A 25657-nucleotide genomic window follows, 5' to 3' on the forward strand; every position below is an offset into this window, starting at 1 on the left:
CTGACTGCGGGGGGGCGGGGGGGTGGTGCTGCGGCAGGCACAGAAGGCAGGAATGTTTTAAACTGTTTTGTGAAATTCTCCACCTAGTTACCGAGGGTAAAGGTTGCGCTTCATAATGGAAAGTCAGACCCAGAGATTAGTCACCACTTTCGGTACAGGGCGGTGAGGAATCACAGTGACTAATGTGTGCTTTAAAGTGACGCTGCAACAGCTTATCAGCCATCAGGCAGCTAGAAGAGGAAGTCACATGCTTAGAGTAAATTTATCAGTGATACACCCTAAAAATATTCGGGCAATTATTAAGAGGATCGTGCTTGTCAAATTTTTCCCCTGTGCTACTCCCAAAACCCAGCAGCATCTACTCCAAAATAAGAGGTCACATTTATGAGAACATTCTCAAATATTTCCTGCACCAATAAGAACCCCCTTCCTAAAAGTTTTAAGTGAGAGGACAATAATTGCTTAGATCTGCAGAACCTTTTACAACATTAGCAGGTAATAAGTAAGGAATACATGCACAAGTTATACAACCCAGACAAAAGCTATTTTAGCACTGAAGTATATGCAGAGGTTCATACCTCATAATTCACATTTAACAAAAGTCTAATACAGACATTAGTCCTTGCAAGGCATATGACATTAAAAAGACAACCATTAACTGTAAACCTCATCCAGTGAAAGCAGACACCACATGAATACTTAGGACAGGACGTATTTAAAACTGATTAGTATCACACTATAACCTAGTTTCACATATCCCTCAGTTTGATTGGCACATTACAAATGATGGATCTCTATGGAACGGCAACACTTGCTGTGTGAAGAGGCTCAAGCAACTAAACATCCCTTTTCATAAACACTACTATCTCCTCCCCCCCGCTCCCCCATCTTAGGGTATCCTGCATATGTATCCTGATCAATGTTTTACATCAATGTTTTACCCTCTGTGCCAACACTAAAAATCTAACATGCTACACAGTCAAACAAGTCAGGAAAGAGTCACCAAATACCTTCTCCCCTCTCCCCCCTAAAAACTTTCAGATAGTTTTCAGCTTGCTCAACTCTGAGATAGGTGCCTGGGAATACTAGTTAAGAGGGATGACAGAGACACAACACATCCTCTATGACTGACTGTAAACACACAGATTGGCTGAAACTGATCATGAAACATGATCTGCTCCACTATTTTGGTCTCCCCCGCTACCTCCTTGCCACAACTACCAGTTCCTTCCTAACCTCACACACCACCAACCAACAGCAGCATAAGGCCCTCACATCACAACCAACACCCCCAGTAAAATGGAGATGGGAATGCTCAGTCCTCTTTTCAAGCTGTTTGTTCACAAGCTCAGATACCCAAATCTACATACAGCTCACACACTGAATATTTATTTCCCTCTCACTTCCTCTCCCCCCCCCCCACCTTCCCCCAGCTTTTCATGCCACAGTTTCAGAACTAAAACCAGGGAAGTTTAATTCTAACACCAAGTTAAGACTACCAAGTAACTGCAGTGAGTACTATGATCAACCCACACAGATGTTTATGTAGGGAATTAGAACAGAACAGGATTCTTTCATAATACATTATTTGAGTTTCCAGTTTGCAATAACCAAAAATCAAGTCTGTAGAAAACTAGATCTTTAAGGTTCCTTCCAACCCAAACCATTCTATGATTCTACGTAACTGGGTTTTTCACTGAAATTCTACCCATCAAGTTTAAGCACTACACAGTTAAACCTGTTAAAAAAAGTCATCACACCCCAAGCTTCCAATGAAGTCCCATGGTCTTCCTTAAGCTTGTTCAAGTGTTCCATTAGCTCAAGATTTTCTATTAATAGAAGAAAATACTTTCCACATTATGCTGACAAGTAAAAACATTTACTTTTTATATTATTTAATTAGTCAGGGGAGAAGACACTGTTTAGCTTTAAATACTAAACACTTAAGTACTATGCACTTCAACACTTCCTTCTTCATTTTTGTTTCTGCCAGACTGACGAACAGAACACACATTTCCTTAGAATTCTCTCTTCTGCCTGGCACACTATCTCCCCACAACACTGGGTATCATTGTTAAATAAAGTTTCAAAAGGATGGTAACAGTGGGACAGCAGTAGAAAATAATTACAAATATCACCCAAATTCTTTCTGTAGCACTCTTCAGACATTTTGCTATCACCACTTAAGCCTCACCCTACAGATCAGAATAGAAGTCCAAGAATATTATTAATGTGTTTTTACTGCCCCTCACATAGCTACTATTTACCTCAGTATCTAAACATCTCCAAAATAATTCAAACTGCTCTTCATTATTCCCCACTAAATCGCACCCTTTGGCAAGAAATATTTTCTATCCTCTAGCATTTAACAACCCTGCATTGAACATCACCACAATAACAGAATCTGTTTATGCCAAGCCTCTCATGAGGCTCAGCATAGAGGCTTTTACCATTCACCACAATCCTTTCATTTATTTTCCTTCACCTTCTCACCTAATAGTCCAAGAATTTTATTGCTTTTTTAAGCTTTTAAAAGGGATTTAAAGAACTAAGTTAGTGATGCTCATCCCAAATTCCTATTTACCAAAACTGCAAGATTAAAACTATTCCTGCAAGAAAACAGACAAGTAACGTCTTCATCACTGCTCCTAGAAAAGCCATCATTAGATTTTCTCCTTGTACAGAATCATAGAATAGTTTGGATTGGAGGGACCTTTAAAGGTCATCTAATCCACCCCCCCTGCAATAAGCAGGGACATCTTCAACTAGGTCAGGTTGCTCAGTGCCCCGTCCAACCTGACCTGGAATGTTTCCAGGGATGGGGCATCTACCACCTCTCTGGGCAACCTGTGTCTGTGTTTCACCACCCTCACAGTAAAAAAATTCTTCCTTAAACTAAGAAAGTCAAAGTCTTTCCTTTCTTAGTTTAAAGCCATTACCCCTTGTCTTATCACAGCAGGCCCTGATGAACAGTCCCTCCCCATCTTCCCTGTAGGCCCCCTTTAAGTACTGGAAGGCTTCAATAAGGTCTCCCCAGAGCCTTCTCTTCTCCAGGCTGAACAACCCCAACCCTCAGCCTGTCCTTGTAGGGGAGGTGCTCCAGCCCTCTGATTATCTTTGTGGCCCTCCTCTGGACCCGCTTAAACAGGTCCATGTCCTTCCTGTGCTGAGGATTCCAGAGCTGGATACAGTACTCCAGGGTGGGGTCTCACCAGAGCAGAGTAGAGGGGCAGAATCACCTCCCTTGACCTGCTGGCCACCCTTCTTTTGATGCAGCCCAGGATGCAGTTGCCCTTCTGGGCTGCGAGTGCACATTGCCAGCTCATGTCCAGCTTTTCATCCACCAGTACACCAAATTCCTTCTCAGCAGGGCTGCTCTCAATCCCTTCATCGCCTAGCCTGTATTGATACCAGGGGTTGTGCTGACCCAGGTGCAGGACCCTGCACTTGGCCTCACTGAACCTCATGAGGCTCACACAGGCCCACCTCTCAAGCCTGTTCAGGTCCCTCTGGATGGCAACCTGTCCCTCGGGCACGTCAACTGCACCATTCAACTTGGTGTCACCTGCAAATCTGCTGAGGATGCACTCGATCCCACTGTCTATGTCATTGATTAACTGATTCCCTGAGCAGCACCACTTGCCACCGATCTCCACCTGGACACAGACAACTGCTTTGTAGCATGTATATCTTTTCCATGCACATACAGCATGACTGAAAAGGTACAAAGGAAATTAATAATCAACTCACTGGAGTTACACTGATCTTATCCTACCAATTGGTAAAATTGGTGTGAAAGTACTGAGGTTACTCTGAATCTACATAGAATGCTTTTATAATACACTGTACCATGTACCTCAGGTAGCAACTTCTCCTCCATAAGCTACCTGTTATGCCCAAGGGAGGCTTCTAGTCATCATTGAACCTGTTATCTTTAGAAATATAGCAAAGTAAATGATCACTCAAACTAATCAAGCATGAATGTGAGGTGAAGTACAAGCTGGACAATCAAACTGTCTAAATGCCATTTCTATCAGTTGCACAGTGTGCTGCAGCTGAGTATTGTTTATTTTCCATTTCTTTGTTTAAAGACTTGAACAGTAACACTACTGTCACTTTGTATTTTGCGTCAAGATCCTATTTCCACAGTAAAAGAAATAAGCTGGAACCCAAGTCCAGTTCTGACATTTGTCTTAATGTCCATGAGAAATCAGAGGCAGGGGGGGAAGACAGACATGGACATGGGATGGGGAACAGGAAAACACAGAAAAGATATTTCAGAAAGGACATTTGGAAAAAATTATTTCCAAATACATTTAATAGCTCTTGGTCACATTTCTACTTGAGGTCCTAGAGCTCTAACGCTTCTTTTTAAACAGAAAGCATTTTAAGACGTTCTTATCCCATGTCCAGCCAGACATCTCTATATGCACCGATTTGGGAGAGGAAAGGGAGGACACAGAGGCATCAGATAGAATAGCTGAAGTGTTGAAAGACTGTAACTACAAGGTGACAAACAGATTCTATAATCTGTTCCCCCAAAACACACTACAGCAGCCAGAACTGCAGCTGACAAAACTGTTTAAGAGAATAAAGTCTCATGTCTAGACCCCCCAAGACCAGTGATATTCTGGATGTGTGCTAAGTAACCACACCACACAGTAAACAAGTGGTGAATCAACTAATTACACATGATCAGTTACAGAAGTCTACAGAAAGAACTAAGTGTTCAACTGGAAACAGTGTAATCAGTTTTAAAAGAAGAGAATACAGAACTCAGCAAAATCAGGGCACAGTAAAAACAATTATTCTGGTCTACCAGAATAATTCTCATGAAGGACATCTGATTACATATTGCTATTACTGCTGTGCTCCTGCATGAATCTTCCTCCAAAATATCAATTATGCCAAAAGAGACGTGCATATATCAGCAAGAACAGTTCACGTACTGGCTTTAGAAGTAACCTTCTGACTTTAAGGCAAATTGACATAATATGAGAGAATTACTGTCTAGAGCAGAACTTGAAAGCGAGACACTATAGTAGCTTGGATTTCAAGAGCTTTCATCTACATAGTACTACAGCAATCCAGGCCGCTTGTTAAGGTACCTACCTAGCTAAACACAGGCCAGCACAAGGGCTTGCAGAATCTAGCCTCTGCTAAAATCAGCTGTTCCAGGAACTACTGCTGCATGGCCATTTCACAGCAAGAGCCATTGCACATGCCTCTGCTCTTAACTACTCTCCTCAGGGAGAGTATCATCTTGCCAGGAGTAGGACAGTGCATCCAAGTATCAGTGGCACCAGTACTACCCTAAGAACTCACATCTATTCTAGAGACAGCAGAGGGCATGAAGGGAAGTCTCACAGGGATTTAATCTAGAAGGTCAACCATGCCAATTTCACTTGATAGTCAGTACTTTAAAATTAGGTAACTTCACAATTTCATAGCTACATAACTGAAGCACAGAAGATAACACTTTACCTCACAACATGACAAGGACAATATTAAACATGTGGATACCACGCCTTGCATGACAGACATTGTATAATAACAAACGCCTCCACAGTAGCGATTACAGGACTGCAAAGAAGAGAGGCAAAAGCCCTCTTGACTAATGCAGACCAATTAGGAAGAAAACAAACGACACATGTACATTAGGCTACAACCCTAACATTTGAGTCTTGCTAAGATGTTAATGACAGCTGTGGCAGCCCAAGAAGATGGCCTGAAACATTCTACACTAATCCCAGCCCATGCAATCTCTTAAAACTGCTTTATCAAGACAAGATACAAAGACGGGGCTAGTTCAGGGCTTGCCATATAAGCTGCCACACAGAAGGTCGTCTTTTATTTAGCTGTAAGCAGAAATCAAGCTGGGATACTAGTAAATTCCACCCCCTGTTAAGCTGTTCCACTCCCCTCCATGCAGCAGCAATAATTAGAGTTAGTTCATGCAAACCGACTAGGCCATGCAATTTTATTTAATTCATATTACAGGTCAATGTTAATTTTATTTAACTGCATGAAGTACAGTTATCTCTATTGTATTTCTGTATAAACAAAGCTAGTGGATCACAAATTACCTGTGTGGTTTTGTTGTTTTGTTTTTTTTTTTTAAAAAAGAATGGAAGAAATTTATCTAAAGTCCCAGAACCAATCTATTCCCCCCCCCAATACTTTGACTTTTAAGAAGTCTTTCTGTTGGATTTTTTTTTTTAATAACCAGAAGCTCTTTTAATAGTATGCATGTATGAAAAATGTTGAGAGAAACTGTTGAAAAAGTCTTTACACGACAAGGAATGCAAAATGCTGCTCAGGCATAAGACACAAACTGAGTTAGAATTTTGTAGTGTAAGTCCTTCAGAAAGCAAGATCTATGCCCTAAAGCACATATATTGTCCCTTCCTAAAACTTCACAGACGAGTTCCCATCATTCAGTGTCTCACTCAAGACAACGAACACACAAGAAATAGGTTTTCTACATAGAAGTGTCAGTATTCCAGCAAAGACTGGGAAACACATCAGCCTGAAAGTCATGTCCAGCCTTTGAGCAAATGCGATTTCCCTTTATTTAAGATAATGCACATTGTGATCTGCCTTAAGCGTTGAATATTCAGATGTGCGGGTCGTAAGCAGAAAAGGAGTGTCACATCTTTTGAGTAAAGACATGTATTGTCCAAAGCCAAAAATGTTTCTTCCTATGTTCTAGGATCACTATGCTAAAGCACACACTCAAAAAAAGTTGTATCATCTTCAACTCTGAAATAGTTACATTTCAACAGAGTAACTAACTATCTTAGTCTAAAAAGGTCTATTCAGAGAAAGCTCTCAGCTTCCCAAAGTTTCCTTATGTCTGACAGAAAGATTTATGAAACAGATTTGGAGAGAACTGAGACCTATTAAACTCTGCTTCTGTGGGGCAACAGCACAAGCCCTGCGATGGCATAAGCTGTGATCTCTTATTCCACAAGGAATCAGTCAGAGCAGTCACCTGAAGCGTCCAGGATGAGAATTCACAGTACAATTTCTTAAGCACATTCAGGCCCCAGAACACTGAACACTCAGACATACATACTGACATACTTTCCAGCAAGAACTCCAGTTTCCACTAACCCTCAACGTTTGATCTGGAGTGGAGACTTGACAGCAGACAATTCAAAACAAACAAAGAGTAGAGAACAAGTTACTATTCAGTTTAACTACACAAACCATTTCCATCACACATACAGGAGGCAGAATAACACAAGACAAGAGTGTTCACACACCTACATACTTTCTCTAAAGTAGAAACTACATTCTAAACTGTTAGGTAAGAACCTACATGTGTTTGAGATGTACCAACATGAAGGTCTATTTGAAATATAGCTTGATCATCCGCAAACGTACTTCATGGGCAATCACTCTGTAGGTGCTGCCTGCCTAAGAGGTAAACAAAGATAAAAAGGTCCTCTCCAGCAAGGCTAGACTTAAGTTACATCAGGCTGTACATTAAACCTTAGGCCAAAACTGATTAACCATTTTTGATGCCTTGATCTCCTCAGGAAGAAGGTCCTGTTGAGCTAAGGTACAGGACAATTCATCAGTACATCTGGTCTACATGCCTTCAACTCCCCGAACAGACTTCTTCAGGTGAAGCATTTCAGTCTGTTCCCTCAGACTAAGTCTGACATTTTGATCATAATGAGTTTGTGTCAAAGACGGCAAGATTTCGCAGAGAAGCAACCAGCAGCCACTTCAAACAATGACCAAGAAATTCTAAACTAAGAAAGTGCAGAGGTTTTCTAGATGCATGCGTACTTCCAATTCACATATTTGGAATTATGAAGTGACGCAGCACTTAACAAAAAAAAAAAAGCAAAGGCAGCCTCTGCTTCCCTTTGCTCTTTAACTTGATCTACAAACTGTCCCAGGCTTATAGGACTCATAAAAAGAGGAGACGAGATGTGGAAAAAGAGTGTTTTAAGACAGCCATAATAGAGGCAAGACAAAAAAAAATCCTAAATAACAATAAATTTTCTGTCCTCTAAGACTGTCTTTTATTCCACTGAATCACGCTATTACAAATATACAACAACAAAAATACTGTGTCCTGCAGCTTACAAGCCTTTTGATGAAAGGCAAAAGGCTTCTAACCTTATTCTAATTGAAAACACTATAGAATATTGCTATAAATGCAAGTGTAAGTAGATTTCACATGTTCCATTTTCAGCAATGTGTAACCAAATCATAAACTACGTAATATCAGTCTAATGTTGGCCGAGTAATACAAATGATTAAAACCAAAGTAAGCATTTTCATAATACTAAGCATTACAGAGGATTAATCAAGATAGTAGTTCTGTGACCAAATTATGTGAGGCCTAAGAACAACACTCCTCTTGTAGCCCTCCTTATAATTAAAATACAGACTTTGATAACCAAAAACCTTTTCTGCGTATACATGCATCACAGTCAAATTTTGACTCAACTGTGTTGCCTTAAACAGGGTTGTTCTAGAAAGGCTGGCAGTGCTAAAAAGCTTTGTCTCTGATTTCACTACAACAGGCTGCAGGGGGAGAACAGGAAGAAAGCGCACATGCATGCACGCTCAAAAAAAGCTGTGGAACATAGTTCTAGTGTTTGCCCCTGATGTAGCAAAACAGAAGAGAGAGCTCCTGCTTTTCTGCAACTCTGCACTCCAGGCCTTTGAGGGGGAATAGTGTCCCATTTTAACTTCAGTCATTCAGTACTGAGCTCCTCAAATGTAAGAGTGCTAAAGAGTTTAGTCCAAACCCTATGATGTTTAAGAGTTTAAAATAAACTTTCTCAAAGCCGAAATTAAGAAAAAAACCCAGGAACTATTTATGGGAACACTCATACTGCAGAGTAAAACAAAGCCAGGCGGCTACTTACCTTCTTCAGATTGTCCAATAACTAGAAAGCAGTGTATGCAGGAAAGCATACACTGCCTGCAATCTGCAGAATTACATTTTTAAGAAAAGAAACACTACATATCAGTGAAAAACACTTTTAGAGCAAGTGATCTTTTGACAGGCATTGTGCATTGTCCCATGGCTGGTCAGATGAGATGTATTCCATCCATCTTTCTAACTTTTAAAGCCAGTGCAAGTTACTGATTTTTACCATAGACATAGACGAGTTGTTCTACACAGAAGAAATGACTACTTATCATAATACTTACACCTGCTCGTGTGTATGAAAATAGCTTAGCCAATATATAATTTTTTTTTTTTTTAAAAGAACTACATAGAGGAAGCTAACAACCATGGTTACCAGAAAAAAAAAGCTAGTCTCAGTGAAGAGAGCTTGCCATTCAACTATATAGCACATGCAGTATTCAGTTTCATGGTGGTAAATACTGCTAAGATGATGAATCTGCAAATTCAGGATACAATCACTGCAGCAGACAGAAGTTTAAACCCCTAAAACTCAAATCTTCAGTAAGTTGTCTTCATATTAACTTTCAAGTTCACTATGGCATCTTAGAAGGGGCAATGCCTTTAATACTCTTGCTTCAGAGCCAAGCAGGATGCCACAGCCCTTCGTCTCAAGACTGAAGTCCATCATGAAAGTTAACTTATTTATAGGAAAACAACTGAAAAGATTGTTTTTCTATTTTAGTGCATGAACACTTTTAATAGTCAATAGAGGATTCAAACCATTTCAGTCAACCCTCCTTCCCACAGGATGGAAAGAAACACAACTTCACTTTGGAGGACCACCTTTAGCTTTCTGGCACATTTTCCACGTCAAGTAGAGTTCTTAATTTGTTGGGTTTTTTTGTTTGGTTTTGGGGTTTTTTATGTTGCTGTTGTTTTGGGGTTTTTTTCCAAAATCATTCCCTATAGCTGCATGCAAAGTGTACATATGCAGTGAAACAGAACAATCCTGTCAAAACACAGCAGACTGAGCATCTGCACTTCTTCAATAACTGCAGATGAAGAAGTGTCTTACATTGGCCTTGTTATTTAAGTAGAATGAAATTTTGTGCTCATAATGAGCCTCTACAAGAGGAAGATGGTAGGCCAGAAGACAGGAATGAACTCTTGTCAAGCAACACACTGAAAATGGTATACAAAATCAGAGTGAAATTAAATGAAGACAAAGGTCAGGCTTCTGAGAATGGCACTGTGAAGAACTCTTACATAGCATCCTTACAGATTAGTACAGTACTATGAAAATAGGAAAAAACATAAAGCTTTGGTAGGAATTTTGTCAGGCTCCTAATACACAGCAACTAAACATAACATGAGTTAACTTCAAGTTACAACATATTGATAGTTTCTACACACTCATGAAATAGGTATGTTACGAGAAAAGCTAGTAAGTATGAACTAATACAAAGTAGATCCATAGCAATTGATTTCTCTCAGCTTTAAACAACAACAAAAATTACTTTCAGAATTTCAATTTAAATGCTTTTGGTTTTATATTGAAATTGTAATACCTAAATTCCAACCAACTGTCCAGCACTAGAGTGAACACAAGCAGGAACTTGGGTGTGTGCAAAAGTAAACATTTTGTCAGTGTTATGTACATTTAACACAACTGAAACTAATTATGAGAAGTCATTCAGCACTCACCACACAATAATGTAAGATCTTAGGAGGCTAAGCAGAATAAAAGCTCTAAAAAGAGAAAAATTAAGAAATGCAAACATATTTCAACAGGAAAAAAATAAAACAGTGAGAGCCAGGTGACTTCTTAAAGGACTTTTATAAGAACAAGATGCAAATGTTCTATTAAATATATATTGGGGGGGGGGGGTAACATGTGCCAAAACACTTGTAATAACACTTCAGTAAAGGAAAACCATTACCTTTTGCTTAGGGCTTTAAGGGTCTTACAAGACCCTTGCTTTTAGGGCCTTAAAAGATCCAGGTTCTAGACAGGCTCTGCCAGAGGCTGCTTCTTTGAGGCTGAACAGATTCCTGCACTCTGATAGGGTTACAAACTCCCACTTATTTTACAGTTAACCAAGATTTTAAAGAGAAAAACAAACAAATCAAACAAATTTAAGTTTACTATCAGAGGCCTGAACACTAGAGATCTGCAATCAAACAAAACAAGAAAACCCTCTCATAAGTTACACTCCACAAATGCAGACTCCCGTAAGTTTTGCTAGTTCACAGTGACACTTTGCTATCAGAACTTGCATAAAAACTAAAACTGAAGTAGTGTACTAGTATGATTTAACCCATATCAGTACTTAAAACTTCATTCTTGGAACATTTGAGCTTACAATATAGTAGCAAGATGGACCTAGGCCTAAGATGTCAATAGAGACCCTGGGCAAAAAGATCTTCTCTCCCAAATGAGTAAAGGTTACTACATGGGACATACTGGTTTATAACAAGTAACACACCCTGCCTCTGAAACATCCTATTTCACAAAGAACATTACCTGGGGAGTTTCCGAAAACTGGTGATTAAAAGCTGCTGTAGGCAGTTTCTAAATTATCAGATGGGGATTAGAATGAACAGCTTAAATATGTTTAGCTTCCTGATTTTGTTTTGCTCACTTTGTTTGATTTCTTTCTTGATGTCCATCCCTTTCACCATCAAAGTATCATTACTGTAATTGAAGATACATACTTAGGCATTATTTGTACTCCAAAATTCTCTATTGTGTTTCAGCCATGATATGCTTATGTCTTGAATTCAACTCTACACACTCCATATTTAAGATTCTAGATTACTGATAAATCAAAAGTAATCCTGAATGAATTTAAATTTAGCCATTCTTAAGCAAAAGTGTCCATAAGTGCTTTGCATCAGTTCATTTTAAATCACCCAAGTTAGCTGATGCAACTTTCCAAAACATTCAGTGTGCTGCACCCAAGAGGCTCACCATCTTTTCCTCAAGGAAGAACAGGTGTACAACCCCAGTCCACTTTGCATCAGTAACTGCAGACACATAAAAACACTGTAAAGCTTAGTGTGAAGTTTACTGCATTGCACAGGATTCTACTAAGATTCAGCCTAAAGAAATCTGAATATACAGAGAAAAGGAAACAGAAGACTACAGAATGGAGTAGCAAGAAAATAAATCTAAAAGCCAGGAACAGTAAGACATTGCTTTGTGTGGCAGCAAAGCTCACCCTTTGGAAGCCTCACAGTCCACTGATAGCTGCAACTTAGTTTTTCTTTATGAAGTTTATAAAGAGTAAGTAGGATGCTGCTGAAACTTAAACATGGCAGTTGCAAGTCAGCCTACGTAAACTAGGGAAGGTAAGTGAAAGAAAGACACCTGCTTTTTGTTCAGGTACCTTCAAGTGAACAGGATGTTTTGTAGTTAAACATCTGAGAAGAGGTATTTTATTTAGAAAAGTAAGCAGTTAAATATTGAATACATGCTTCTTTTGCAATAAAACTGTCTTGTCAGAGTGAATGCAATGAAGTTTTCCTGAGTAATCATGCTCAAGAATTGTTTTCTTTGAGGATTTAGACCTGAATGCTGTTTTACTGAGAATCATTCTATTTGCAATGATTAACTCAACAGCTTCAGATACTCTGAGAAACTATTTTAATTTCTTCATCCATACAACAGACTAGACTTTGGTATTTTTAATGCCATCAGACTGCAAACAAGAAGAGGACTCACACTTGACGCTGAATATTTTGAAAGGGACTTAACACACAGTAAGGCGGGAAGTTTCACTCAGCCACCACAAGCACGACCTCAAGGCACAGTAGTCCCCTTGTATTACAGATACTACATACATGCTACCTAGAGGGTAAGTAACAGGTTTTCCTGAAGCCGATTTAGTTTTATTATATAGTTTAGTCCTATTAAAACTCATATCAACAGCTGTAAGTGAGGCTTGCAAAACCAACTATATTGGCAAGAAGTACTTTATTCTTTGTATTACACACATGTCCATGCAAAAGCTATTCTGGGGAAGAGAAATAGTGATAACATAAGCAAGCGTCCTCATATAGGAGACACTTGTGGTTATTAAAGTTCTGGAGCCTCACTAAAACAGTCAGGTTCAGTATAGTTAAGAAACATCTTCCAAACAGGTGCAGAATAGACAAGACAGAGCTAGTTGTGTTACATAAAACTGTCCCATCAGCAGCTCTTAAGGTCTTCAGCATCTGCTGGGACACTGGTGCCTGGATGCCTGACATTCTTAGTGTCCGCAGCATCTTCGGAGACAGTGGTGTCCATGGTACAAACAATTCTCCCAGCAAACACAGATCTCTGAAGACAGTGGACTTAGTGTTACATTAATCTTCCCAGCATCTGTTCAGACTACTGCAATACCATATCCATACTAAATAAAATGTCACAGCATCTGTATTGTCCACTCCCCACCAATAGTATCAAAGAACGTTGTAGGCCAACAGCCCGTCAAAATTAAAAGAAAATCCGAACAGAAGATGCATGCAGTTTTGTTACAAATACCTGCATCATCAAAATCCATTTCCACACTAGGAGACGTAACTGTAATGAGCCATTTCTTGAGAAAACTTCTTTTATGTCCCCTGGTCCTTAAGAAAAACTACTCAATTTTTAAATCTATCACTTGTTTCAATTTTTTTTTTATTTATTTTGCTAACCCTTAAAAAAAAAAATCAGTACAGTACCTTCTAGTCTTCATGCTTCTATTTTGCATACTAATACACTGTAAGTAAAGACTTCTCTGTTTTTCAGAATGAAAAATACTTGAGATGAAGTCTCTTATTAAGCTGTCCCAGAGACAGGGAGGTATGGGGTGGTGGGGAGTGTTTCTTTGTTGTTTGAGTTTTATTTGTTTGTTGTTTTGGGTTGTTTTTTTTAAATCAGTAAGGAAATACAATTATTATTTTTTTTAACAATGCAGCATCTATGATATAATACTTCTGATGTCTACTTGGAACATTAAGTTTTGAATTCAAAAGAAAACTAATTTATGAAAACAGGATTGTTAAGCCCTATCATTTTTGTGTTTTACAACAGTAAAATTGCCAGACATTTTTTATGATCTAAAAAAATAGATGCTCATCAACATGCCAACCATGGCTCAATATTTAAAATTTAGGGGTGCATGAAGTCATTCTAGATTCAGATTACCAATCTAAGAGTAGGGAAAAAAAAAATCTACCCTTGCTCTCTTCAAGTTCTCATTTCTCCATTGTATAAGTTCATTTCAAGGACAGTACAGAAATCAATCTCATTACGAGCCTTTATTTACATACTATTGTCATCACCTTACAATTTCACCTCAGGTTTCCCCCCATCACCACTTAGATTCGTCCAAATACCCCTTGTGGCTGCACATACTACAAAAGGTATACTTGAAGAATATTTTTGTGAAGAACAGAGACACAGGTATATGTTTCTCTAAAATCAGACATGGATTATAAATTTTTACTGAAAAGCAATGTAAATCATATCCAAAAGGAAAAAAAAATATGGAAGCAAGCACATTGACCTTTCTAGTAAATTAAACTCTAGATCATTTAAGTTAGGTTAAAATAAAGAATAAGTTCCTGGTTTATAGAGAGGAAGTATCTAAGTCTATACAGTCTCCAAAAACCTGTCCTGTCAAATAATAGTAGACCTAAGTAACTACACTAAATATAATTTTAAAAGTAGTTTGTTTTTTTAGGCAAATCATTTAATAAATGCAACTTAAAGTGAAGCTTGCCAAAACTCCTGTAAGGCCTACTGCCTCAAAAAATATCATGGACCTGCTCAGTTTATGCTAATATCTTTACGGAACCATTCACCTATATAATTACCCGAGTATGAATTAATAGCTGTTATTAGTAATAGTTTGAGGCTAGATAGATATTTGATTTTCTAAGGTCTTAAAAAAAAATAATCAATTTATTAGAAGTGGATCAAACTGAACAACAGCTAGTCTATGTTGTATTCTAGGAGTTTTATTATATTCCCAGAAGGTCATGCATTAACTACTTTTCACAAGGATTTTGAGCTAAATTTAAGCCAGAAACCATGCAGTGTTAATAGAAATATAGTCTGCCACTACATCGAGAAGTTTAGTTTAGCTGCACTTCAGGAAGTTTAAGAGTGGCTTCAGCAGAGCAGACACACCGCAACAAAACACTAATCAAAACCTACAGCAATGCACTTTCACAACACCATTATGATCCTTACAATAATCCTTTATCTTCCTGAGCTGAAACCAAGCATTTTGCAGTCCCCTCCTGTTCAACCAGGTACACGGTACTGCTCTAAGTGGTATGCACACATTGCCCACATCAAGAACATACAATTTTACTAGCAGATACTTAGTTTGCTCCATGTTATACCCCATGTTGCCAGCAAATACTTAGCTTGTTCCATGCATTACATATTTTCAAGAGAAACCAAAACACCAAGCGCCTTCCCTAATTAGAGGGGCGTCTTCAAGAGACAAATTAAGACTATCCGACAGGTAAAACATACATACTCTAGAAATGGAAGAGCCCACAAGTACAGGACTGCTCTTCTCAGTCTCTGTCCAGTTCACACGGAGAGGTCTTCTGCGAAAGAGGTTCCTTAAGTGCCTATCTGTGGTACGCCACCCTTTTAATCCACCTGTGCCGTTCCCAACTTACCTACTCAGCTGTATATGCAAAAGCTCGCACTGCTGGCAGTTCCTCCTCTAAAGGCAGCTGGAAGTCTTTTTTGAAGCCTCAGGGCTCCCAGGCGTGGGCTGTGCAGTTCCTAATGGCCAGACACTCCCACCGCTGAGGTGGCCACACGCAGAAGCAGCTAGAAAGTTTGCCACAATCTCTACCTTCCCCTGCAATTTGCTCCTCTGGCGGCCTCAGACTCTTCTCCTTCCTGGCGAAAGGGACTGACTGGCTTTAAGGGCGTCAGCGGAGGCGACACTTCTCGCAGAGGTTTCCTGCCCTCAGCGGCGGGGCGGCGCAGAGCGCTCCCCCGCTGGAGGGCGGCTGCGGGGCGGGAGGCGCCGGGGGCAGCGCTGGCTGGGGGCTGCCGCCGTGTTTACCGCCAGCCTCATGCCGGCCGCCGGAGCCGCCGGCCGCCCTGACATCATTCATTCTCTTACACACACACACCCGCCCACTCCATCGCCAAACAGTGACTCACCCCGCCGCCGCCACCGCTGCTGCTATTCGGAGGCAGGGCTAGAAAAACCGGCAGGACCTTCTCTGCGTAGCCCCCGCCCGCCGATGAAGGTGCCGCCGCCGCCGCCCTGCCCGCTCCTCCTGTCACCCCCCCCGCCCCAACCCGCGCCTCTGCGCGCGCGCGCTGCCCGCCGCACACCGCTCCCCCCCCCCCAGCTCCTGCCGGCGCTGCCTGAACCGTGGCGGGGACGGCACCCCCCGCGGGTCTTGGCAGATGCAGAGATGCCGGTGCCCTTCCACGGCTCACACACCTCTCCGGGCCCGGCCTCCCCGCCCGGATCCCATCTCGCCATGCCCGCAGCTGCCTTCTGCTCAAACCACCACCTACGCCTCGCCCCCCCCCGCCACGGGGAAAGGTTAATCAGCTCGCAGAGCGGGGCGCCGACACCTACACTGCGCCCGCAAAACCCTAGCTAAGAGACAAGCGCTGCCCTCCCCCGGGGGCAGCCCCGGCCAGAGCCGAGCGGGGAAGGGCTTCCGGGTTTTGCCGGGGGATTTAATTCCCAAACTCTGTTATCAAATGAAGGATGGCTGTCGCTGAAACCCCCTGCCTCTCCTGTGTTTCACCCTGGTCTTCGGACTTGGCTTTACTGGGTGGTTTGGTGGGGGTTTTTTGGGTTTTGGTTTTTGGTTTTTTTTTTTTTGGGGGGGGGGGGGGGGGGGGGCGGGGGTAGGGATTTTCCCCTCCCTATTTTGTTTTCAAAAGAGTTCCCCATCATTATGTAGCAACCAGATTTTGTTGGCAGTCTTCCAGCGCAACAACCATGTGATCGGCGGGGGGGGAGCGGAGCGGGGAGCGGGGGGAAGGTGCCAGCTCATCCGCACCGAAACCGGCCGTGCTGCAGATACACCTGTCCTGCCTTGAAGGCGGGCGGCTTCGGCCACCAGTGCAGTCACATGAAGGAAAGGAGACCTGCTTCCCAACCCGGGATCCAAGGAAGGCACCTGACCTGTATTTGTTACGCCCCCGGAATGCCCCTTCACCCGGCTGTTGGCTATTCTGCTTGGGTTGCTCACACTTTGTTTTTTTCCACAAAAGCTTGGGGGAAGGGAAGGGGGAATCTGCTTTATTCCAGCACAGGGTGGAAACATTTTCTGCACTCTCAGAGTTTGTGGGACAGGGAAACTCTACCCCGATCTAACAGCGACAGCCAGGCTGCTGGTATAGACGGGATGCCAGGATTGTAAGTTTTCCCTCCTGCGGGCTTAACACGAATGGTGCATTTTAACCAGATAAACAATTTTGCTACACCAGTGCTGTTCCTGTTGCTGTGTGAATGAACACACGCACCTGCAGCGCGGAATCAAAGAACTCTGAACCTCACAGCATTCTTCACTGCCAGCTGATTTCCTCCCCCTTCCTATAACCAGGTAACAAAACAAGTCTGAAAAAATTACAGAGGTACCACAGGCGAGGCAGGGCATTTGCTTTAACTAGTTACAAAGACTTATATATATATATATATATGCCTAATTGCATGCAAGCCTTTGCAGAATTGGGGTTTACCTGAAGGTGTCATACAAAGACAATAATCACTGATGGGGTAACGGTTCAAGACTAGAGGTAATGAGAATTTAAAAAAAAAAGTATCTACAGGCAAATATACATATAGATACAGCAAATGCTAGACAGAGGTCTCCCTCTTTTTTTTTTTTCCAAATTAAAAAAAGCCATTTAAGGAAGGAAGGTTAAAAGGAAAGAAGGGAAAGAGTACGAAATTTTTCTAAATTATTTAGATACAATAGTAATCCAAAACACTATCTTTACTTTTAAATATTATTCTTTGAAGCACTGCATTTGAAAAAGCAAAAAGTACGTTAACTCACTCTGTTCAAGGCTACACTTCACATCCAACCCTACAAGCCCATCCTCACAAGTGACCTGCTGAAGAAGCATAGAACTTGGTCACAGAGCTCCTGTTGAGCTCAGAGGTACATCTATGAAGAGCAGTTTGCAGGAGATGGTCCGTAACTAATTTGGGAACTACTGTTGGCAAGTCCTGCATATCAACAAACTTTTGAGAGCAAGTGGCATATTTGTGAAGTCACAGAATTTGGCAGAGGAATTAGCAGCACATCTCTTGATCATTACTTTAAACTAGATAAACTTCGCAAGGTCCTTTTCAGACAGGAGTTATGAGGGAGAGAATTTAAGACTTGCAGAATGATGACTTATTTTATAAGGAAAAAGAAACCTCTCACACATAAAAAACTCCATGGGGAGACCAAGATACAAGTCACATTCCCTCTCACCTCCCAGGGAGGTGGATAGAAGGGAGGGAGGAGAGAAGAAGAGTTTTGAAGAAAAAAAAATTACTGTTCTTTTCAGCTGGAACGAACCCAGCATCTTTTTCATTACTGTTTATTTTTTTCCCCTTTCATGAGACCAGCAGGGATATTATTGGAAACAGTAATTCTATAAATGAACACAGACAGCCTGTGCATTAAAATTCTGACTATTTCCAAAGAGACACCCAGGCAGTTTTCAACAGCAGCTACCACCAGAATCAGCTTAGTTCTGCCATGGGACAGAACTAAAGCTGCAAGATGGAGTTTGTGTGGAGAGAAGCAAGAACCATATAGGAATTTCTAGTTCAAGCTGACTTCACAGTTTATAGACAGAGTAAACAGCAGTACAAAAAAATAGCCTACTTGCGTGGCCAAGCCATAGCAGACAACAATGCAGGAATTCGATAGGGAAGAACTATGTATCTGTGCTCAGCCTAAGTAGGTTCAGAACTAGTGAACTGTGTAAGAACATGTGCTCTAAGGAGCTCATACGTATTTGTAGCCTTTGTTACAGCTGTGTTAAGGGCAGATGAAAAATACATAGAAATTTTACACTGAAGTATCCCGTACCCCCCCATAAGTATAGTCTCTCATAATTCTTCCTTGTTTTTTTTCTTCAAGTAGCATATAAATCAGGGTAATCCTGCAAACTACTTCTATACAGGCCTAACATTATGTTCTGTACCCTGGTTCTCACAGCAGCTCTATTATATCTATCAAGGTGCTAGCTGATACTCCTACTTCAAAACAGATGAAGTAACTCCAGAATGATTTACTATTTCCATCCAATTATGGAAGAATAAAATACACTACAGCCACACATATGCAGAATATCAATTCATCAAGAGATTCTTCATCAGCATACACTTGCTAAATACTTAACGACACCTAACAAAAAATAAGCTTCACAATCCGAGAACTAGATTCATTTCAGCAATGACATGAATTTTATGTCTCCAGCTAATTATTTTAATCAATTTGCTAGCTCTTTTTCATCAAGGGCTTTAGAACAAGAAAAGCTTACCTTATAGGTTCACCATTAATGTCACTATTTTTTGGTAACTGAACAAGCAGATGAAAAGATAATCCACAAAAGAAATTGCAAAACAAGTTTTTCCATTCCTACTTCATAAGCATCATAGTTCAAAAGTACACAGTACTGCCCTACTGTTGTAAGAGCTAGAGCCTTAAGAAACACATTTATAAATTAGCACAACCACAAGTGCAGCTGCTTAGATAGCAAGCCCACCTTAGCAAGTCAGTAGAAGCTGAACCCAAATAAATACGCAAAGAAAAAGAATACAACCTATTATAAAGCACTAAGCTGTCAAGACAAGCACTGCTACGCTAAGCGTAGAAACTTAGAAGGCTCCGACGAACGCTACCACTTCGCAAGAAGACCCGTCAGCAAAGAAACCCCGGTGAAGTTCACTCAAGTCAATAGAACGTGCCTTCACTCCTCATGAGCAAGAGCTCTGCCTGAAGAAAGCCGCCCCTGAGTGCCCGCGGATTACCTGCGGCCTCCTGCTCCGGCCCGGCGCTCCGTCCCGTCCCGGCCGTCCCGTCCCGTCCCCGCTGCCGAGGCGCCGCTGCCGCCGCCCGCCCTTCTCAAGCGTTCAAAGGAGGCGGGCAGCAGCGGCAGGCCAATGGCGGACGGCGGCAGGGAGGGTTCCCGGCTGCGGCGGGGGTGGCGGGGGCTGCCCGTAGCCCGGAGGGCTACGGGCAGCCCCCGCCACCCCCGCCGCAGCCGGGCTGGTGTGCGGGATCAGCCTGTCAAGCCTGGGGCTGCCCGAAGCATCCCTGAAGGGCAGCGCCTTCCTTGCAGCTACGCTCTTCCGATGTCCGAGGCTTACAAAACCTGTGGATGTTGTATCCTGTTTGTCTAACCTTAGTACCTTATACAGTTTACGTTCCTCAAAAATCGCTATACTAGCTGTTTTCATAACCAGAAGCTGAGTTGAGATACTACGTTTTCCAAACTATTTTTTTCCAAAGGCTTACATGTCATTGAGAACATCCTTGGATAATTTCAAGAAAAAAATGCTGAAGCTTTGTGGAATTTATACTCCTTGCTAAAGCTCATGGGAAAGAGAAAAACTGATTTAGACTACAGTGATTTTTTTTTTTTTTTAAACAAAGCAATAACTGAAAACAAACTTTGCACTTTCTCCTCAGTATTTCTATTACATAAGCAGAAAAAGCTGTGTCGCCAAGTCACCCTATTTTTTCCTTTGGGTACTACTGTGGGGTGGGGTGGGGCTGTTTGCTTGGGGTTTTTTGGTAATTCTTTTAGCATTCAAACTACCTGAAATCAGACATGCTTTAGAAGCTGTGAAATAAGAGAACTGGTTCAGTTTCTTTAAACCAGTTTCCCTTACAACTGAAGCCAAAAATTGATTTTTCTGTCTAAAAATATACGCCTCCAAAATCACTGATTCCTGCTTCAGAGCTTTTTCTATACACAACAGCAGCATTTGAGGAAATGCTTTTCTTGTATGAAACAAGGCTTTGGAATAAATAGTAGGAGTGCAGGTACTTACCTGATAGAGGCTGTAGGGGGGAAACAGGAGATCAGGGAACAATAAAAATAAATTCTAGTTTGTCATCTCTATCTGCGAGTTTGAAGGTGATTCTAGGAAACCGCATCAAGCAGAGCATGGGAAATATTTTCAACCTCTTTAGGAAAAGAGGTAACATTTTTGGAAACAACTAGTAGATCAGAAGAATGATGCCAGGCAGCTGAAAAGGCTTATTAAGACTGTTCTGTAACATCACAAGAATTTCTGGATATGACATTAAATGCATGAAAATTATGAGAAGACTGCTTAGCTGTAACAATTATCACAAAGTCAACTGACAGTTGAATTGGCCCATTTTCTTTGCTACTCAGCCTCATCTACCTATTCTTCCCTTCATGCTCCTCAACAGTTTTCCTCTCTAACTTCTCTGATCCCATCTTTCCCATGTAGCTTCCTTTTCATTGCTCAGCCTCAGGATTTTTTGCAGCAGGCCCATCTGAAGCAGAAGAGTTGTGCCAAAGCTGTGACTACTAGCAACCATCCTCTTCATCAAGAAGTTTATAGGGCTTTTCCCCAGTAATGCAAAACAAAAAGCCCCTAAATTGTAATACAAACTAACGGTAGCCAAACAGGAGTTGCTAGGTGATCTCTTTTGGTCTCTGTGTGTTTGTGCTTTTTTTATGAAGGAGAATTTTATGTTATTCAGCTGTGAAAGGAGAAAAAAACAGAGGAAAAGGGAAGTAAGACTGGAATGTGAGTGAGCAATCTAAAACTGCTAAGATTTACCCCTCCCCATTGAAGTTTATGAGCAATATAATTTTTATCTCATTATCTTACATTTAAGGATTCTATTAGTATGAAGACTTTTTTTTTAGCAAAAATTATTTTTAAACCTAAGCAGCTGACACAGTTGCATGAGGGACAGGTGGCCTACTTAAAAAAAAAAAGTGACTGCTGTTATCATCTGAATGTAAATTCAGTATGAAACATATGGAGAAATCTATCATACGAGGGTAACCTCCTGTCTATCCTGCTGTCCTGGCTTTGGTAGCAGGCAATGCAAGAAGCCCCAGAAGAGGCACAACGGCAGCACTGAAAAAAGCTGGGAAAAGGACAGAAAGGAGTAAACAATCTTTCTATTCTACATGCTTATCTACTTACCTTTCCAAAGTACTCGCTTTTTGTTTTCTTTCTGGCTAGCATAACAGGAGATGCTTTTTCTCCTTTTAAAGAAAAGGACCAGCAACCAACAAGTAGGGGTTAATGAAGATATGCCCTGAACACCAACCAACAGATTGCTTCTTTTAGTGCATTTTTTTTTGGTGTTGGGTGTGATGCTCCTCAAATATGTAAGATCTTAATACAATCCCATGCCTGTTTCTCCAAGAGTTTAAAAAGGTTCGAGGAAAAATCTGGAAGGTACACAAAATACTCTCAAATGAAATTACGCTATTACTTTGTGCCAGACTGTAGAATAAAGTCTGACTGTGAAATAACGACTAAAGACATTCTGACAGATACCCTTCAAGTAAGTGAATGAGTCACGAACCTCAGAGATATGAAGAAGAAAAAGACAGAGCTGACTCATATATCAGTTCTGAATTTCAAATATGACATGCTTCTTTTGATATTCTGTGTATTAGCGGGGCTTTAACATGTCTTCTTTTTCAGAGGACTCAAAAGATAAATGAGTTTGGTGAATAGACCAAATAGATCTTTTGGCATATAGACCTTTGTTCCACTGTATTTGAAATGTATGCAGAAGTAATTCTGGGTTTATTCTTACATGGAAGCAAAATTCCCTGGTTCTACTTATGGAAAGTCATGGCCAAGAAATTTGGCATAAAGGCCCCAGTTGAGAAAATGTTGATTAATGGATGATTTTTTAGACTGAAAAGCACTTTCTGTGAGTCTTTATGCCAGTTTGTATGTATCATCACACAGATGTGACTAGATGGCTTCTACTAGATGGCTTCTGATGGCATGAAGCCAAAGTAAAGGCATCCAGGTAGTGTTATGTCCTGCCAAAGGTACATTTACTGTCATAAAACCGTGTTCTAAGGTGTCTTTTCCTTTTATTAATATTTTTTAATTGATTCGGAGGAGCATGCAGAAAGGATAAGTCATAATAGAGGGAGAAGGGTTCTTCCTATAATCTGATGAGAAAAAAGATGAAGAATCATCTCAAGTCTATCTTGAGAAGAAGGGCAAATCTCAGAAGAGATGAGGAGACCGACAGTTTTCCATGAAATGTCTCAATGGAAAACACCATAGCATAATCTTGACTTTAGGTACTACAATTTTATGTGTAGGCAGAACTTCGAGATGTCTTCATTGTTAGGAGTGAAGATTCTTGTTCTGCTCTTATAAATAAATCACGAGGAGTTGTAAATATAGATGTCTCCAAGGTTGCACACACTAGAAAAGGCAATAGAAAGATGGCAATGGAAGAGTATCCTGCAATCTGAAGCTGATGGGAATCTTATATGTACTATGAATATAATCGATACTGATTAATTATGCGCTGAGCTGAATTGGCATTGTGCCAGTTCAGGGATAGGCATAAAAAGCATGAAAGTATGAAAGATCTACAGGGTGATGGGCTTTGAAGAAGGAACTATACTGGAACCAGAAATATGAGGATCCTTATCTTCCTTTCAGTGTATGAAGAAAGGCAAAGCATATTATGCTCTAACTGGAAAGCAGTCCTCCTTTCCGACTCAGGTATAACTGAATGACTTGTGGAAACACTGCTCATCATGTAACTGCTATGAGAAAGTTAGTAACTCCCTAGTGAGTTACTGATCAAATGTAATTAATGAAAAGAAGCTTTTTAACATGTTTCCCTGAACCAAAAGCAGCCTTTGTCAATCACCTCATAGAAATAACTCCATGCAAGCATTTTTATGGTCCATCTGAAAAACTTGCAGTGCCCGTGGTCTTTTCTAAGGCAAAAAAGACCTCCACCGTAAATATCCAGTATGCACTCCCACTCAAATCTCTTATTTCCACTCTGCTCAATAATTGTATTTTCTAAACGTTATAACTTTGTTAATTTCTTCACAAAAATGTTGAGGAAAAGGCTAATGAGAATAACAGAAAAAATATTGCAACAACAAACTATGCCATAGTAGGCAGTCATGCTAAACTGGATATTGTGGCACCTGGGAGTTAGTTAATTAGGACCTCCTTTTTGCTGGGGCCTGGGACAGATGCAGGCTGGGGATGGCACAATCCACAATACAGTGGAAAACTATTTTCATGTCACCTAAGAGCCATTAAGTGGAGGCTACATAATGATCCCTAGACTTCATGCTGCAGTGATTATACAAGTTAGTGAAACATTGTATTTAGAGGTACTGTGACTTTTTTAAATCTCTTTTTAAAACATATTGTTACTTAATTCAAAATGCCTTTCTTTACTTCTTAAGGAATTGTTATTTTGGTGGCATATGGAGACAAGAGAAGGACAAAGCAGAGACAGTCCCTAGTACACATGTCCTTGTTTGTGCTTCTGACTCCTATTACAGACAGAAAGAGGGGTAAAACAGATTTTTAGAGTAGGCACCAGGACACCTCCTACAGCAAAAAATATCTGAAATACAAAATCTAGGACATAAGGTGGAATACATGGCTGGAATCATTTGGGGATTAACTGCCTTTGAACCAGAGAGCCTAAAGAGTTCATGATCTAGCTTACTCTGGGCATCCCGAGAACAGAAGAAGAACTAGAACCCACTAGTGGCCAGTATTAATCACTTCCATTCCATTCTTCTCCTATACATCACTACAGATCACTACAGTTCACATGCTGATGCTAACAAGTTTATGATCCATTTATGCAGACATCAACTCCTGGGATAATTTTTTCTTCCTGTATATTTCTCTTAAACAGTTGCAATACTTAAAGGTCACTAGTACAATTACATTTTAGTCCTTATAAGGGATTTGTGGAAATGACTTTCTCACATGGTGAAGATTTTATGCCACTATCTTTTCAAAAATGCCAGGCACACTAGGGCATAAATGGGATGCACGCAAATACTGCTGACTCTGATTGCCCAAAGAGGCTTAGAAGAAAACTGTAGCGTGTTCATTGATTTTCACTTCAGTTACTGGGAGCAAAGTGGGCTGCAGTTTGCCTGCATTTGTTCTACTTAGCTAAATTTTCCTTGAGAGTATCAGAGTTACATTTTGCTTTCTGTCCTAAACTCTTAAGCAGTGCTGCATGCTGCCCATTAAAGACTTGTCACATTCAGTGCCAGGGTTAGCTACAAATCAAATCAGAGACTTAATCAGGCAGGAACAGACCTCTGGGCGTCACCTAGTGCAACCGTCTCCTTGAAGCCAGGTCAACACTGAATTCAGGCCAGACTGCCCAGAGCTTTGTTCAGTTGGATCTTGAAAACCTTGGTGACCTCACAGTCTCTCTGGGAAACCCGCTCCAATGCTTAAATATTATCATACTGAAATATGTTTTCGTTATATCTAGCTGGAACTGGCTTTCTCAGTTTCTGATTGCTGTCTCTCATTCTGTTTTCCTGTCCTCTGTAGTGAGCCTGGCATCAGACTCTTGGTTGGTAACTTTCTCTTAAGTGGCACTGGAAGGCTACTGCTAGGTCCTCACTAAGGGTTCTCTTCTGAAAAATTTATTCTCTGCTCTAACTGACCATCTGCTAGATCTGTAAAGTGTTTAGGGAGGTACTGGATTAAAAGTTTTGGTATTAATGTAAATCCATGAAGTTCTGCAGGTCACCAATAA

The 25657-nt window shown here is 40.8% G+C and overlaps 1 protein-coding gene across 3 annotated transcripts in view; it reads right to left on the reverse strand.

Annotated features, from left to right (window-relative positions):
- The window catches only part of SGMS2 (sphingomyelin synthase 2), a 36341-nt gene extending 16355 nt beyond the window's left edge, over nt 1–19986 (reverse strand). The window contains exon 1 of one of the 3 annotated variants that reach the window (XM_074589401.1): nt 19891–19986. The gene's annotated coding sequence lies outside the window, so the exon portion shown is untranslated. Of the gene's footprint in view, nt 1–15550; nt 16188–19890 lie in introns of those variants that run through there. The other 2 variants (XM_074589399.1, XM_074589398.1) reach the window with 2 other exon arrangements.
- Between the last annotated feature and the right edge of the window lie 5671 nt (nt 19987–25657).

Source organism: Larus michahellis, chromosome 5 (genome assembly GCF_964199755.1).
Source record: "Larus michahellis chromosome 5, bLarMic1.1, whole genome shotgun sequence".
NCBI classification, from domain to species: Eukaryota; Metazoa; Chordata; class Aves; order Charadriiformes; family Laridae; genus Larus; species Larus michahellis.